A 13,777-nucleotide genomic window follows, 5' to 3' on the forward strand; every position below is an offset into this window, starting at 1 on the left:
GTGTGTGTGTGTGTGTGTGTGTGTGTGTGTGTGTGTGTGTGTGTGTGCAGAGGGGTGCGCGCGTGAGGGGCCTGGGGGGCGGGGAGACGAAGCTGAGCCTGGTGCGTCTCCCCGGCGAGTGGAGGAATCCTAGGGTGTGCCTGGAGGTGGTGGAGTGCCGCGGCGGGTGTGAGCGCGTGTGCCTGCGAGGGTGGGCACAGGGTGAGCTTGGCAAGGTGAGCTCGGCTTGGGAGGGGGGGAGGAGCCGGGAGTGTGGCGTGAGCGTGAGTTCGGGGCGTCTGTTGCTGGACACCCGGGGAGAGGCGGCGGGGAAAGCCTGCGTGTGCGCGCGCGAGGTGTGTGCGCCTCGCTGGGCGTCTCTTTCTCGCTGTCCAGCGCCCAGCCACCTGGCGAGGTAGAGCCGGTCACGGCACAGGCTTCTTGGCTGGCCCCGGGCTGTCAGCTGCGTGTGCCCTGTCCGGAGAGGTTGAGAGGGCTCACTGCCCTCACCCCACGCAAGAGCCTCTCTCCTGCTGGAGCGCTAGGTCATAGCCAGAGGTCGGGAGTCGCTCTTATGTGCCGCCACGTGCACCTAGTACCCAGTTAAGAGTCTGACTCAGGAGTGTGACTGGAGCCTAATCCTTTCCTCTACCATAAGCTGGCCCAGCCCCGGGCCCCACCCTGAAGCTCCTAGAACCCCGCTGCTTGGTGCCTTAACCTAGGATGGGGAACGGGAGGTCAGCGCGCTCCCGAAGGACCGAGTGCCCGGCCCAGATTCCCACCCTCCGGCTGGCGCTGGGCGGAGCGCTGGCACCGGCTTTCCCTCCATCTCCAGCTCCGTGTGAGGAATCCCGAGATCTCGGCCTGGCGCTCAGGAGACATGGCAGCTCCGTGCCTCGGAACCCTTGGCTCCAGCAATCACAATTGTGAACGTGGAGAGGTGTGTGCTGAGAGGTAGAGCAAGGGGAATGTGCGGAGTGCGGTGAGGGCGAGGGCGTATTTGCAAAGGTAGTTCTAGATCTGGCTCTGGAAAGACTTTCCTAAGTCCAGAATGGGGCTTCTGGCTTGTGCCATCCACTAATCTTGATCCAGATTACTGGGCACGAGCCAGAGTCAGTTAGGTATTTTGTTGTGAGCCTTTGTGGGTCCCTGGCAGCTTGGAGACCCTCGTTTATCAAGTCTCTCCTCTCTCTTTTCCCAATGCCCACTCAGTGTGTCAGTCTGAAAGGTGCACAGTTGGCCCTTCAAAAGGCGGATGTGGGTCCCCTTAGCATTTACCAGGAGTCCCAGAGCGGTGCGGAATTTGCATACCAATTTGCATACAGTAATAATGATTAACAATACTGCCACTCCCTGGCAGACCTGGGAAGAATTCAGGGAAGGCCCTGGCACCAATCCCACCTGCCTCCTACCCTCTGGGAAAGAGCTAATTTTCACACGATCGCCAACCTCAACTGCTCTTCCCCCTGGGAGAAGGTGCTTCAGTCTCTGCCGGGGGAAGTCCCAGGAGGAGCCAGTCCGTTTGCTCTTCTACCCCATGTCCAACCTGAGAGAGCTGAAACCCACTGTTTTATTTTTGCCCAAGTTTGAACTCCTGTACATTCTCACCATTATTTTGCATCTTGAGAGTAGCTCAGAGGCTGAGTCTGCCCCAAAGCTTGGAGGCTTCAGGGGACAGTTAGCTGGCAAGATTGTTCCAACTCTGGAGTCAACTAATGGGCAGTTGGGGTGTCCTGGACCTTGTAAGCCCTGTTTGAAGCTAGACATTGATTCAGACACCCTGCCCCACCCCTTCTCGCCCCATTCCTCCCAGGCTTCTGTCTCGTGCAATAGCTGCAGACTCCTCTCTCCGTTTTGTCTGGAAGATCTACAGGAAAGTATGAACGGTTAGACTTCTAGTCAAGGCCACAGTGTGGGCTTTGTTTATAGCCCTTTCCACAGCCAGGTGACCTGGAAAACAGAAGAGAGATAGTGAGGGGAAAGCAAGGTCTATGGACCAGGAGAGCTGGAAGAGCCACTGTCCAGGAGGATGCTATGAAGCTCTCCTGGTCCACAGCTCTGCACTGCTTCTTTCTAGCACCGCCTCCCCCCCACCCCCTGCTTCTGGCCTGGCCGGGATTTTCACTTGCTTTTCCCCCATGACACGGCCGCTTTTCCTTTAACTCTCAGCTTCTATTTAAAAAGCTAATTTGGGAGCTTGTCGATGCTCCCAATTCAGACATTTTAAATAGGAACTGAAAGTCAGGAGCTGCCAGGGCACTAGATTTCCTCCTCTTGCTACGTACTTACGGCACAGCTGAGGCATTTGTTCAGTCACTGGCGAGCCCTGGCCGTGTGTTTCTGTGTATGTGAACGCCCGCGAGCTCAGAGTGTATTTCAGGATATCTTTTCTATTTAAAGATGGCGCTTCTATGGACGACTACTCTGTGTGTGCGTGTGTGTCCTTTCCAAGCTGTGCACACATGAGGATTCTTCTTTAGTCCCATGGCTCTGGCCGCTATTTGCAGAGCTTGTCATTGTGTGGACGGTGAGGGTAAGAAGCAGCCTAGCTCAAAGTCGGCTGCCTCTTTGCTGACATGCCAGGCTGATGCATCTGTGCCACTGCTTCCCAGGGCTTCTGGGCTCAGGCTTGCTCTTTGAAGCTTGCCTCAGCATGTCCTTCAGGGTCACTCCCACCCTCACTCTTAGTGGCTGTCCTACTTCAGCAATCTTCCCCAGGCCGGGGCTGAAATTTGGGAGACTTGCAGGCTTTCTGCATTCAGGATGCTATGTACCTTGCAGGTAAAACGCCTAGACTTTGCGTTCAGACTGCCTGAACTGTTAGGTAGTTGCTGAGCCTGATATTACATGTCTTATGTGACCTTGGAGAAGCTACTTAACCTCTCTGTGCCATGATTTCCTCATCTCTAAAATGAAAATAAATGATACTATCTATCTATTGGGTTGTTGTAAAGATTAAATAAACTATCATAAATAAAGCACTTAGAGCAGTGCCTGGGGCATGGAAAGTACAATACAATTGTTAGTGGTTGTTCCCGATAGGAGTGGTGCAAGCAGGAGTCATGGAGAATCTGGCTAAGGGGAAAGGTATAACTACCAGATTTCACACACATGCAAACACACATATGCACATGCACGTAACAACAATAACATGGTGGCCACAGCCCACCATGATTCAAGTTCACCTTGTTGGGTAGCTGATTCCCTAGGCCCCAAAGAGGTAGACTTCTGGTGACTGAATAGAGGAAGAGCCTTAGTGTTGGGGATGAGGCAGGGTTTGCATGTCAGAAGTCATAGGGAAATTTAGGGGCCAATTTTAGACAGGAGAAGTAAGTTCCAGGGTGTTCACTGCCCACATGGTCCCAGCCTCTCTGATTTACCTTTCTAGAAATGGCTACTCAGGAGGAGTAGGCTGTTGCTCTCGCTGAGCCACTCCTTAGGCTTGGGGTCCTCTCACTTTGATCCTGCTACTGCCTCCCACACCATGGCCCACCTCTGTGCGTATAAGCACTTATCTAGTTGCGTCAGAGTCCACCTCACCTCTGTCCATGTATATATATGGGAACTCAGGAAGACACTGGCAGGAGCAACTGCAATGACCAAGGACAGGAAAGCTGTCTAAGGGATCCAAGGAAACATTGCGAATCCTAGGTCAGGTCAGGCTTCACACATCAGCCTTAAGTGGAGGAGCTTCCCTATACTGGTTCCTTGCTAGATCTTTAGTACTCTTGTCTGGTAGATGGTTTACAGATGGGAAGCTGAGGTAACTGGTGGGACTTCCAGGGGGATGTGAGTTGCATAGGTAGCATGAAACTCTAAACTCTCCCTCTTGCCACATCTTGGGATGCTACTTTCCTCTTCCGAAGGTAGAGTGACCGACTCAGATAAGAGTATCCTAAAAGGACACTCTTAACTTGGTTCTGTTGACCTCTCCCATGCCTGGCCTCCACAGGGGAAGGGCTTACTGTGTCCAGGCTGGGGTTGCATCAGGCAAAGTTTGCCTGAGGACTCCCACCTCTTGCTGGTGCCTGGGCTTTCATTTTCCAAGGTGAGGTAGGTGGTGGTAGTGTAAATCCTGAGAACTTTGTCCCCTCCAGAAGGCCAGAGGTTCACCTGAGTGAGTTCCTGAGTTCCCATATATATACATGGACAGAGGTGAGGTGGACTCTGAGGCAACTAGATAAGTGCTTATACGCACAGAGGTGGGCCATGGTGTGGGAGGCAGTAGCAGGATCAAAGTGAGAGGACCCCAAGCCTAAGTTGGTATCAGACAACTGTCCAGACTGTCCAGTTGGCCAAGCCAGGATATACTGTCTGTTATGGTTTAAAATGTCCCCTCAAAGCCTCAAGTGTCTGGAAATTGATTGGATTGTGGGGGTGCTGTACTGATCAATGAATTCGTCCATGAATGAGTTCAGTAGCTGAATGTGCTGTTAGGGGGGTGGTTAGAGGTGGGTCACTGGGGGCATGGCCTGGAAAAGCCCATTCTTGTCCCTGTCTCTTCTCTCTCTGCTTCCTGGCTCCCATGTCATGAGCTGCTTTTCTCCACCATGCCCACCTGCCATGTGGTTTCTGGCTGGGGGTCAGCTAACTGTGGACTCAACTCACAAGCTATGAGCACCCTCTGCTCCTTTAAATTCTGACTGCTAGGTACTTTGTCCCAGCAGTGGGACAGTGACTAAGACACTGTCCAACCTTGTGGTGATAGCCGAACTCACAAGCATTAGGTGTGCTGGTCCCTTCATGAGGAAGGAGAACCCTGACTTCCTGCAGGCTTAACCCCATTTTGGAGGCCAGTCACGGCTTGGGTGGTTCTCACTAGTCAGTATGGTTAGACCAGTAATTGCAGATGAGAAGTGATCACAGTTGCTGGGCCCCACAGCCCTTCCTGTGCAGCTTCTGGCCCCCTGATATCTGTTCTGACCAAGGTAGATCTTGAGGGCAGCAAAGCCATGGTGGAGGGCTTTCTGCTCTTCCAGGCCTCTCTCAGAGGGAGAGGCCAGGGAGGAAAGTGGAAAAAAGGGACGGAAGACAGCAAGTGTGAGACGAGGTTGGGGGATAAGCACCGGGAGGGAAAACTCTAATGATTAGTTTCTTGTTAGAAATAATTTGGAGAAGGCTTACCGGAGACTGGAGATAAAGCTCTGAGTTGTAATGATTTGTTTTCCTTCAGTAGCATCTTTTACTTGTGTTCTGATGTTTCCCAGGACTCCGCCCTGGTCTTCTTTGCTCCTCTACCTGCCCCCTTTTCCTGGAAAGTTTAGTGAAGCAGCAGTTTCAGATTCAATCGGATGCTTGTGATCCTTACCCAAGCTCTCCAGAGCCTGTCCACATCTGCGCCACCGTGCACAGCCATCTCTAGGCTTGGTCTTACCACCATCTTTGACCTTCTGCTGTCAACTCTTTCCTCTAAAATCTGCTGCCAGTATGTTGTGTCCTCAGTTTTTTCTTCCCCTCATTCACTCTTCTTTTTAGCACACAGGCCTTTTTCCTGTTACCTGACAAGCTCTCTTGCTTTTACACCCTCAGCCTTGTTGTACCCTCTTCTGGAAATGCCGTCTACCACTTGTGCTTCTGTCTTCCTAGCAGACTCCCTACTCAGGCTCGAACCATGACTACCCAGCACAGAGGTCAGAGACCAAATGTTGGTTAAGTTCTCCCCCAAAACCCAGGATAAACGAGCCATTCTCCACTTTGGGCTTCCACAGTCCTTCCTGTGTACCTCAAACAGGGCTCTTCGAGCCCATGTGGTCTCAGTTGTGGGCATGGTAGTGTCCCTTCCTGGCCTTTAAGCTGTTTAAAGCAAGGATTATGTCTCTGCCATTTATGAGAATCCTAGCTCGGTGTTTGGCACATTGCAAATGCTCAGTGAATTTTCACTGTGAATTTGTTTGAACCTGCATTCCCATATCTCCCGTGATTATATATAGCTGAGAATATGTGAGGAATTCGCTAATTGGTTAGTCTCCAGGCCTCACCTGATTGATCTTAAGCACTGGCATGAGGACCGAGAAAAAGGATAAGGGCGTTGGATTTTTGGTTGATCCCAGATGAAAAAGGCCCCAAAGACCCCCTGCTCCAGTGAGGAGAGAGGAAAGTCCTTTTGCTTCTACAAAATGAGCCTCAGTCAATGCTGCCCGCAGAGACCTGACCAGTGTTCTTCTCTTGAACTAGATTGGTTTTCAGGGGATTCTTCTCTTTCCCCTCTGGCAGGATGTCAGTCATATCCCCAGAACATAACCTTCTTGGGAACAACTAGGACATAGTCAGTTGGAAGTGTCCCTGGTTGCCTGCAGCTGTGACTGTACTCCCCATAAAGACCGGCATGAAGGCCTGTCAAAAACCCACTTAGCCAAAACTCTGACATGGCTCAAGGAGATGCCAAGACCAAAGGTTGCTGATTTTAAGAATAAGCTCATACAAATAGCACATCAGCAAATCTGGGACACCGAAGGCTTGGTAGGAGAAGATGGACTCTGGCCAGACATGGCTTCAAATGTTGGTTATGTCACTTAGCAGCTGCATGACTCCCTCACCTGCAAAATGGGTTCTAAGGATGGCATCAACTCATAAGGCATGTAAGGATGGACTCAGATAATCCATAAAACATGTCCCACATGCAATAATAAATAAAAAGGCTAGCTGTTATAGTATTGTAACTGAGTCTGAAACTAGCTCTTTTAAATCTGGGACACAGCTTCCAGAAATATAGTGAGTCACTGGAGTTCTTACCATATGATTATTGCTCATACTGGACCTCAGGAAATGGGTGAAACCAGAGAAATTTTCTCTCAGACACTTTTCCATTTCCTCTGCTTCAAGTGCTGATTTCTCCTCATTCCCTACTCATCAGCAAGAAGTGATAAAATCATTTAGACTAATGTGTAAGTGACTATCTCATCTAGAGGCACAGTATTCACATTTTGATAGGGCAGAGCCTTCAGCCAAGACAATGAAATAAAGCAAATGGGATGTCAAAAACTTACCAGATTAATGGGAGAATTAAGAGGGGGTAGACAAGGAGGCTCTCTTTGATTCTGCAGAGTCCAGTCCACACTTAAAACTGGTCCAAGTGATGCAGTTGTAAGCAACAGGTGGGATGTTTCTGAATTCTGCAGCTAGAAAATCAAGTGTCTAGCCTTTGCAGGAGTTTTATTATAAGACTTGTACTTTGCTTTTAGAAACTGACCTTCTCTTGGTAAACAGACACAGCTCATGGAGTACCAGGGCCCCTTCCAGCACTGCACATCTATGATACTTAATCTCAAATGTATTTTTTTTCTCAGAGCTCAAGGCTGAGGCTGGTTGTTTTCTTGCCTCCCTGGGTTTGTGAGAGACCAGCTGCAAAATCATTAATTGCTTTGGTGAGTCAACAAGCAAAAAAGTCAGGCTAGCTACTCTCCCTCAACCTACAAGGTCACAAGAGCTTTTGGGATTTCTCTGAAAAATTCTTGTTAAATGTAGGTCCTCATAACTCTTTTAAAAATTCTTTATTATGGAAAGTTTCTGATATATACAAGAGACAAGAGAGTTTTATAATATTCCCTCATGAACCCTCATTTAGCCTTAATCTCTTTATGTTTATTCTCTACCTTATCTCCTACCTGGAGAAGTCCCCCAAGAATCAAATTCCAGATGTCATATAATTTAATCTGTATATATTTCAGCAATTGTACTCTTGTTATGGTCAACAGAAGCCATCTCCCCAGGGGAGAATTCTTTTTTTCCTCCTCACACGATGCTAAGAACTTTTGTCTAATATCCGCCCCTGTGTCCAGGAGTAGTCCCTGGGTTAGGCAAGCTCAAGGGTTTATTGAATCCTGCCTGGTATATATCCTGTCCCTTGGATAAAATGTATATATTTTAAAAATATAAAATATATATATATCCCGTCCCATGCATAAAATGCCTGGCAGTGGTGCTTCCGTGTGCGTGGCTTAAAAACAAGTCCTGCTACACCTTGGGCCGGGGCCCTACCGCTCCTTCCATCTGCCATCATATCATCCAAAAGGGGCCTAATATGTATAATAAGGCATGGTAGTTACAATCCAAGCTGCTGCCAAGATGTGCTGCGGGTCTTCTCTTCACTGGATTATTATTATTATTATTATTATTTTTGGATTGAACAGATCGAGGCAGTGACTCCAGCGCCTGAGACAACATGACGATAAATTGCCAAGGCAGCTCTTCTATGGCTCATAACTGGTAAATCAAATCTATTGAACAATACATTTACTGCAAATTTAAGAAGTTGTTCTTCCATTTTTAAAGTATGTGTGTTAAATCATACTCAGAGTCATAAAGAATAGAGACAGCTGGCCTCAGTGTGAGCAAAACATAAAACAACAAAAACAACCAGATGCTTAAAGAAGTTAACACAAGTTCCTTGTGTCTTGTTGAGCAGAGAATGAAGACCCTTCGTGACGGATCCGTGGGGCCTCTTCCCACCCAACAGACTGGAATCCCTAAAGTGGGAGGCTTCTGACTTCCTAACAAATGCCTGACTCGATTTTGCAAATACAGGTTCAATCTTAACAGGCTCCCTCTTCACTCCAGATGCCTGAAGTGGACAAAAAAGGAAACACAACAGCCTTCTTAGTGAATAACAGCGTCGGTGGGATGGTGGTGAGGGATGGGAGGGGGAGTGAGCTATGGGCTGTCCTTCTTTTTACTTTCCATTTCACCCTATTCAAGTGCTTCCGAGTGGAATTCAAGTCCCAGCTCAAGATGCTGTCAGGCAGGACACAGGAGTATGCTTTGTCTAATCTGCATACCCTGCCCTATCTACGCACTAATGGGAGCTCCACATTTAATAAACATTTCATTTGAGCTGACAGGTCTTTATCCACTCATGTTAGTTCAATGAACTCCTAAATAATTCCTCCACTTAGTGTATACTTATTGAATGTCCACTGATTGCTGTGCTGGGCATATTGGGGTGAGCAAGACTGACACAGGCCCTGCCTTGTTGGAGTGGTGTCCATGCCTTAACAAGAAAGACAGTCAGTGAGTCTGCACTCTTCTCTGATATTCAGGCTTACTAAAACCTCACTGGAGGGTCAGTGAAGCCTGAAAGATGAATAGATTTGCAAATTTTCATAACAATCCCACATGGCAGATCTATTATTCCCATTTTTCAGATAAGGGATCAAATTGGAGGCAAGCATCACCCCGTAATATGGAGCTAGCACATGTGATGATGTGTGTGTGGACTGTAGGGCAGTATGTGTTCCAGGATGGTCAGGAGTGCTACTATGGGGGAGGTCACATCTGACCTTCATTGGCAAGAAGGCAGGAATCAGCCAAATGAGTGAGGGGACCATGTGAGCACCACGCAGAGCAAAGTCACCAGAGCGTTAGGCAGAGCACAGCAGGGTCAAGAGCGGCCAAACCAGCCCTCAGGGGTCTCATGTGGCAAGCTAAGGAGCTAGACGGTATTCTGCAGGCCACAGGGGGCTACCCAGGGCTTCAGGCAGATTCATGGTACAGTCAGTTCTTAATCTAAAGAAACCACTCTGGCCCAGCAGTGTGGAGGATGGATTTGAGAAGGACCAGATGGGAAGCAGGGGGACCAATTAGCAGACTCTAGCAGTGTTCCAGGAGAGAGATTATGTAGGCCTCATCCTGGGCGATGGTATTGTGAATGGACGAGAGAAGGCATCAGAGAAATGTGCTGGTAAATATTAACAGCACTCTGATGGGTTCAGTGTGGAGCAGCCCAAGAGGGACCCAGGTCAGGCTGTGCTGCCTGGGCTGTTGACCATGCCAGTCTGGGGAATGAGAATGTAAAGCAGAGCCTCCTGGGGGTGCAGGTGTAACCCCTCACCATGGGGGAGGGGGAGGGTTGTCAAAGTTCTCCCTTGGGGTCCTGTCCTGCCCACAACTGTTATGTTGGTCTGGAGGACGCTTCAACCACAGATGTTAAAGACTTGAGAGCAATGTTGACCTTCAGAAATGAGGTAGGGTTAACCTAAAACAATCTCAACAACTCCTTTGGCTATTGGGGAATGAATTTTCAAAATAAAGCTGAACAAATCCATGTAGAGCAGGCCATGCTATCTAGAGGCTTATGGAACTGCTGATCACTTGAGAGATAAGAGGAGAGATTAACTCTTGGGTCTCATCCTCAGCCATTCTGCTTTCACTCTCTTATGTGTGTATGCACAGAGGCACACACATGCATGCACATGGGCATGGGCGTGTGTCTTGTCATCCCTAAATTTTCCCCAGCACACCATGTTTTTCACACTTCATTTTTGCTTTTGCTATCCTCTCTGCCCTCACGCCTCCCTCTGAGTACAACTCAGCTGTGTTCCTCCTTCCAAGCCAATCCAGAGGAGGGGCCTCTTTGATGCCTGGCCCCAGCACCCATGCAGTGTTAGTTGTCTGCTCTGTGTGTTCTCATCATACACTCCCCTATGAAATAATACCTCATATTGTGTTTCTCTGAGTTATTCCTTCATTACCACCCTAAACTCCTGAAGTCTTATTTGTCCTGGTGTACACAGCAGCTGGCACAATGTCTGGTTCATCACCAGTGTTCAAAAACTGTTGGAGGGATAAATGAGCACATCCTCTGGAGGCGGATCACAATACATCTTCCCCAGCTTTCACTTTATTGAAGATGGTCACCTTTGCCCTCCAGGTGCTCACATCCCACATGAGAAATAAATCCAGTACACACGGGAGACAAGGCTGTGAAGGCGTTGCCTGCCTTCACCCTCAGCTCTTGCGAGCAGGTCTGTGCCTGTCTGAGATTAGCCTTTATTTTTATGCCCTCTTCTGCCTTCACAAGAAGCAACCTCTCTTTTGTACTGAAATGATTATACACTTGTGGCAGTCAGAGTTCCAAAACTGTAACAAAATGCCCCAAATAATCAGTTTATAAAGAAAAAAGTTAATTTTGGCTCACAGCTTCAGAGGTTTCAGACCATGATGAGTTGGCTTGGCTATGTCCAGACCTGTGGTGAGGCAGCCCATCATGGCAAAAGCACATGATAGAGCAATCTACTCATCTCATGGGTGGGGAGCAAAAAGAGAAGAAGAGGCCAGACTCACACTATCTCCTTCAAAGGCACCCCCAGTGACCTCAGCCCTCTCACTAGGCCCTGCTTCTTAAAGGTTCTACTACTTCCCAGTAGTGCTACACTGAAGACCAAGCCCTTAACACATGGGTCCCTAGGGGACATTGTAGATCCAGGCTACAGCACTTGCTTAGCTCCCTTGAGGGGACATGAGTGAGTAGGTGAGACCCCCAGTCCTCTGGGGGTCCCCTAGCTGACCACAGCTGGCAGAACTAGATGGTGCTTCCAGAGAGAAAGGTCTTTGGTCATTTTCTAGGTGACCTGCATGGCCCTCTGGATTTCTGAGTGGCTTCTGCAGTCAAATGCTCTACCGCTGAGCTATACCCCCTCTCTGAGTGGCTTCTGGAACAGGAGGGGACTGACCATTATGAAGCAAACTGATAACATTGGGAAACTTGTCTCTTGTCTCAGGTTAGGCATATCCACCAGACAAAGTTGGAAGTGTTTATAAGCAGGGCGACAGACAAGGGGAGAAGCTAGGGATCATCATAAAATTAATAACAGTGGCAATGACATGGTGACCACAAGCTCCTAGGAGTCTCACACACAGAGCTAAGTCTTCTCTGCATTCTCATTTTTTAGTCCTTATAACACTCCTATAAAGCAGGTATTATCATCTCCACTTATCAGATAAATAAACAGAGGCACAGGAAAATTTGGCAATTTTCTCTGGGATTTGAAACCAAAGAATCTGAGTCTAGAGCTCCTGCTCTTACATTCGACATTGCAGGGAATTGCAGAAGGCAGGCCGGTCACCTCATTTTCCGCGAACAGATATCCCACAAGGTGAGAGGCCAACACTTACTCATTGCTCCAACCCCTGCGCACTTTCAGACAGTCCAGCTCTAGTCAAGGGTGAGTGCCAGCTCCTTGCTGGTCTGGAGCGCTGCAGAATCCCAGAAAGAACAGGGGAATTGAAGTGTGCTTGGTGGATGTACTGTCTTGTCCCTCCCCCTTCTGCCCCTGGTCTCTCAGCAGTGGCCTTTGGATCACTGCTTCTCTTGGAGGCCTGGATTGCTGCTGTCGGGAGCCTAATCTCCATGCTGGTGGTTTTGGTTGCTATGGTAATTGAATTCACTTAAAGTTGTCTCCAAGCTAGTCTGTCTACCTCTTTCTGCCTGCAGCCTGGAAGGGCAAAAGCCTAGGGCTGAGGGCAAGAAGGAGGAGGGATCAGTACCCTGGGAAACCTGTATGTTTTTCCTGATCTAGAGGTCGTCTTCACAGGCAAACAGAAGAAAAAACTGTGGAGAAATGTTCTTGCGATCGTATTCTTTGCTGCCTTAACACCTTTCTTTGTAGAGACTCGGGAATGAGGCAAGCGAAAGGCAGGGTCTGGCAGCAATGGTAGGACACTTTGAAAGCATCTTCCACTCCTCAGCATTTCGTTACTCAGTCAATAAACAGTGAAAGTGGAATGTATTCTAGGCACCTTTGCCTGTCTCTGGATGCAGGGGTCCAGAGCCACAGGAAATTCTCCTTGACAGCACATTTTTGCAACTACTACTCTGAGATTTCAGGAGAATACCAGATCCTGACAGAGAGACCAGAAATTGTAGGATATTCCCTTTCTTCCTTTCTCTGATGGAGGAAGATCCATGATGTAGCACATGCTGAGCATGGAGAGAGAGACCAGAGGGTCTTAAGATGGAGCTGCTGTGGACAGGACCATCCCTCCCTGGGACTTCAGGGGAATTTCATACTCTCTCCATCATTCTAACCCAGGAAAAACTTTAACACCTAAGGGGGTATGGGGGAAGCCAATGTCAAAGCACTGCCTGAAGGTGTGTGAGACTAGCAGACCCTTCCCTTGACCATGCCCCACCCGCTAGGTTGGTGAGGACTTGGGGGATAAAAAGGTTACAATAGATTATAGATGTTTGTGTGTTTGAAAGTCTCAATCTTTTAGTGATAGCTGGATGAAACAAACACACATTTTATACTGCGTCAAGGAAACAGCAGGAGTCCTGCGATAGACTGGGATGACAAAGAATGTTGAGGCTCAGTAGAGGCTCTGGGAGCTCGCTGTCCAGGAAGGATGACAAATGAACAATATGAAGGAAGGTATCCTATAATACAGGAAAATGCAAGTGCTTTCTCCACAGGGGTATATGGGAAGGTAAACCTTGGGAGGGAGCTGCTTCTTAGAAATGTGCATGTATGAATCACCATCTTAGAGATGACAGCTAAAATTGTGAGAAGGGCACTGGCCAGAGTGAGAGGGGTTCTGGACACCAACAGTCCTTCTGTGTATAGACACAGCACAAGCTAAGGCCCACAGGCATGCCCACGAGCAGCATGTGTAGTGGTGGGAAGGCAAGCTAAGTGAGGAGAGTGGCAGGTAATGAACAAGACAGGAATGTCTGCAGGGTGGGTGCCAGTTTGGGTTCTGTCATGCAGGCTACAAGAGACCTTTACAGTAAAACAACCACGTTTTAGCAAAACAACACCGGCAGCAATGAGATAGGTGAGTAGATGTAAGAGATAAGAGAACATGAACTAAGTCTAAGGACTAGCAATAAAGAAAAAACAAGCCACAAATGAGGAGCAGCAAACACTCTGGTTCCTGGGGACTGACCAGCTGTGGAAGGAGGAAGAAGCAAGTATTGAGAGGTGTGGAAGAGGAGAGGTCACCGGGCAGATTCTGGGTATGGACGTAACTGAAATTAGTACAGCAACTTGAGGGAGTTCTTCTTAGAACAGGTGAGCAAGATATT

The 13,777-nt window shown here is 48.6% G+C and overlaps 1 long non-coding RNA gene across 1 annotated transcript; it reads left to right on the forward strand.

Annotated features, from left to right (window-relative positions):
• Positions 1-7,263: 7,263 nt before the first annotated feature.
• On the forward strand, positions 7,264-8,803 carry LOC106148996. Its single transcript, XR_001234850.1, has 3 exons — positions 7,264-7,343; positions 8,109-8,184; positions 8,384-8,803. It is a non-coding gene; the product is annotated as an uncharacterized LOC106148996 (long non-coding RNA).
• The last annotated feature ends 4,974 nt before the right edge of the window (positions 8,804-13,777 follow it).

This window comes from Chinchilla lanigera, unplaced genomic scaffold (genome assembly GCF_000276665.1).
Source record: "Chinchilla lanigera isolate Chin_1 unplaced genomic scaffold, ChiLan1.0 scaffold00034, whole genome shotgun sequence".
NCBI classification, from domain to species: Eukaryota; Metazoa; Chordata; class Mammalia; order Rodentia; family Chinchillidae; genus Chinchilla; species Chinchilla lanigera.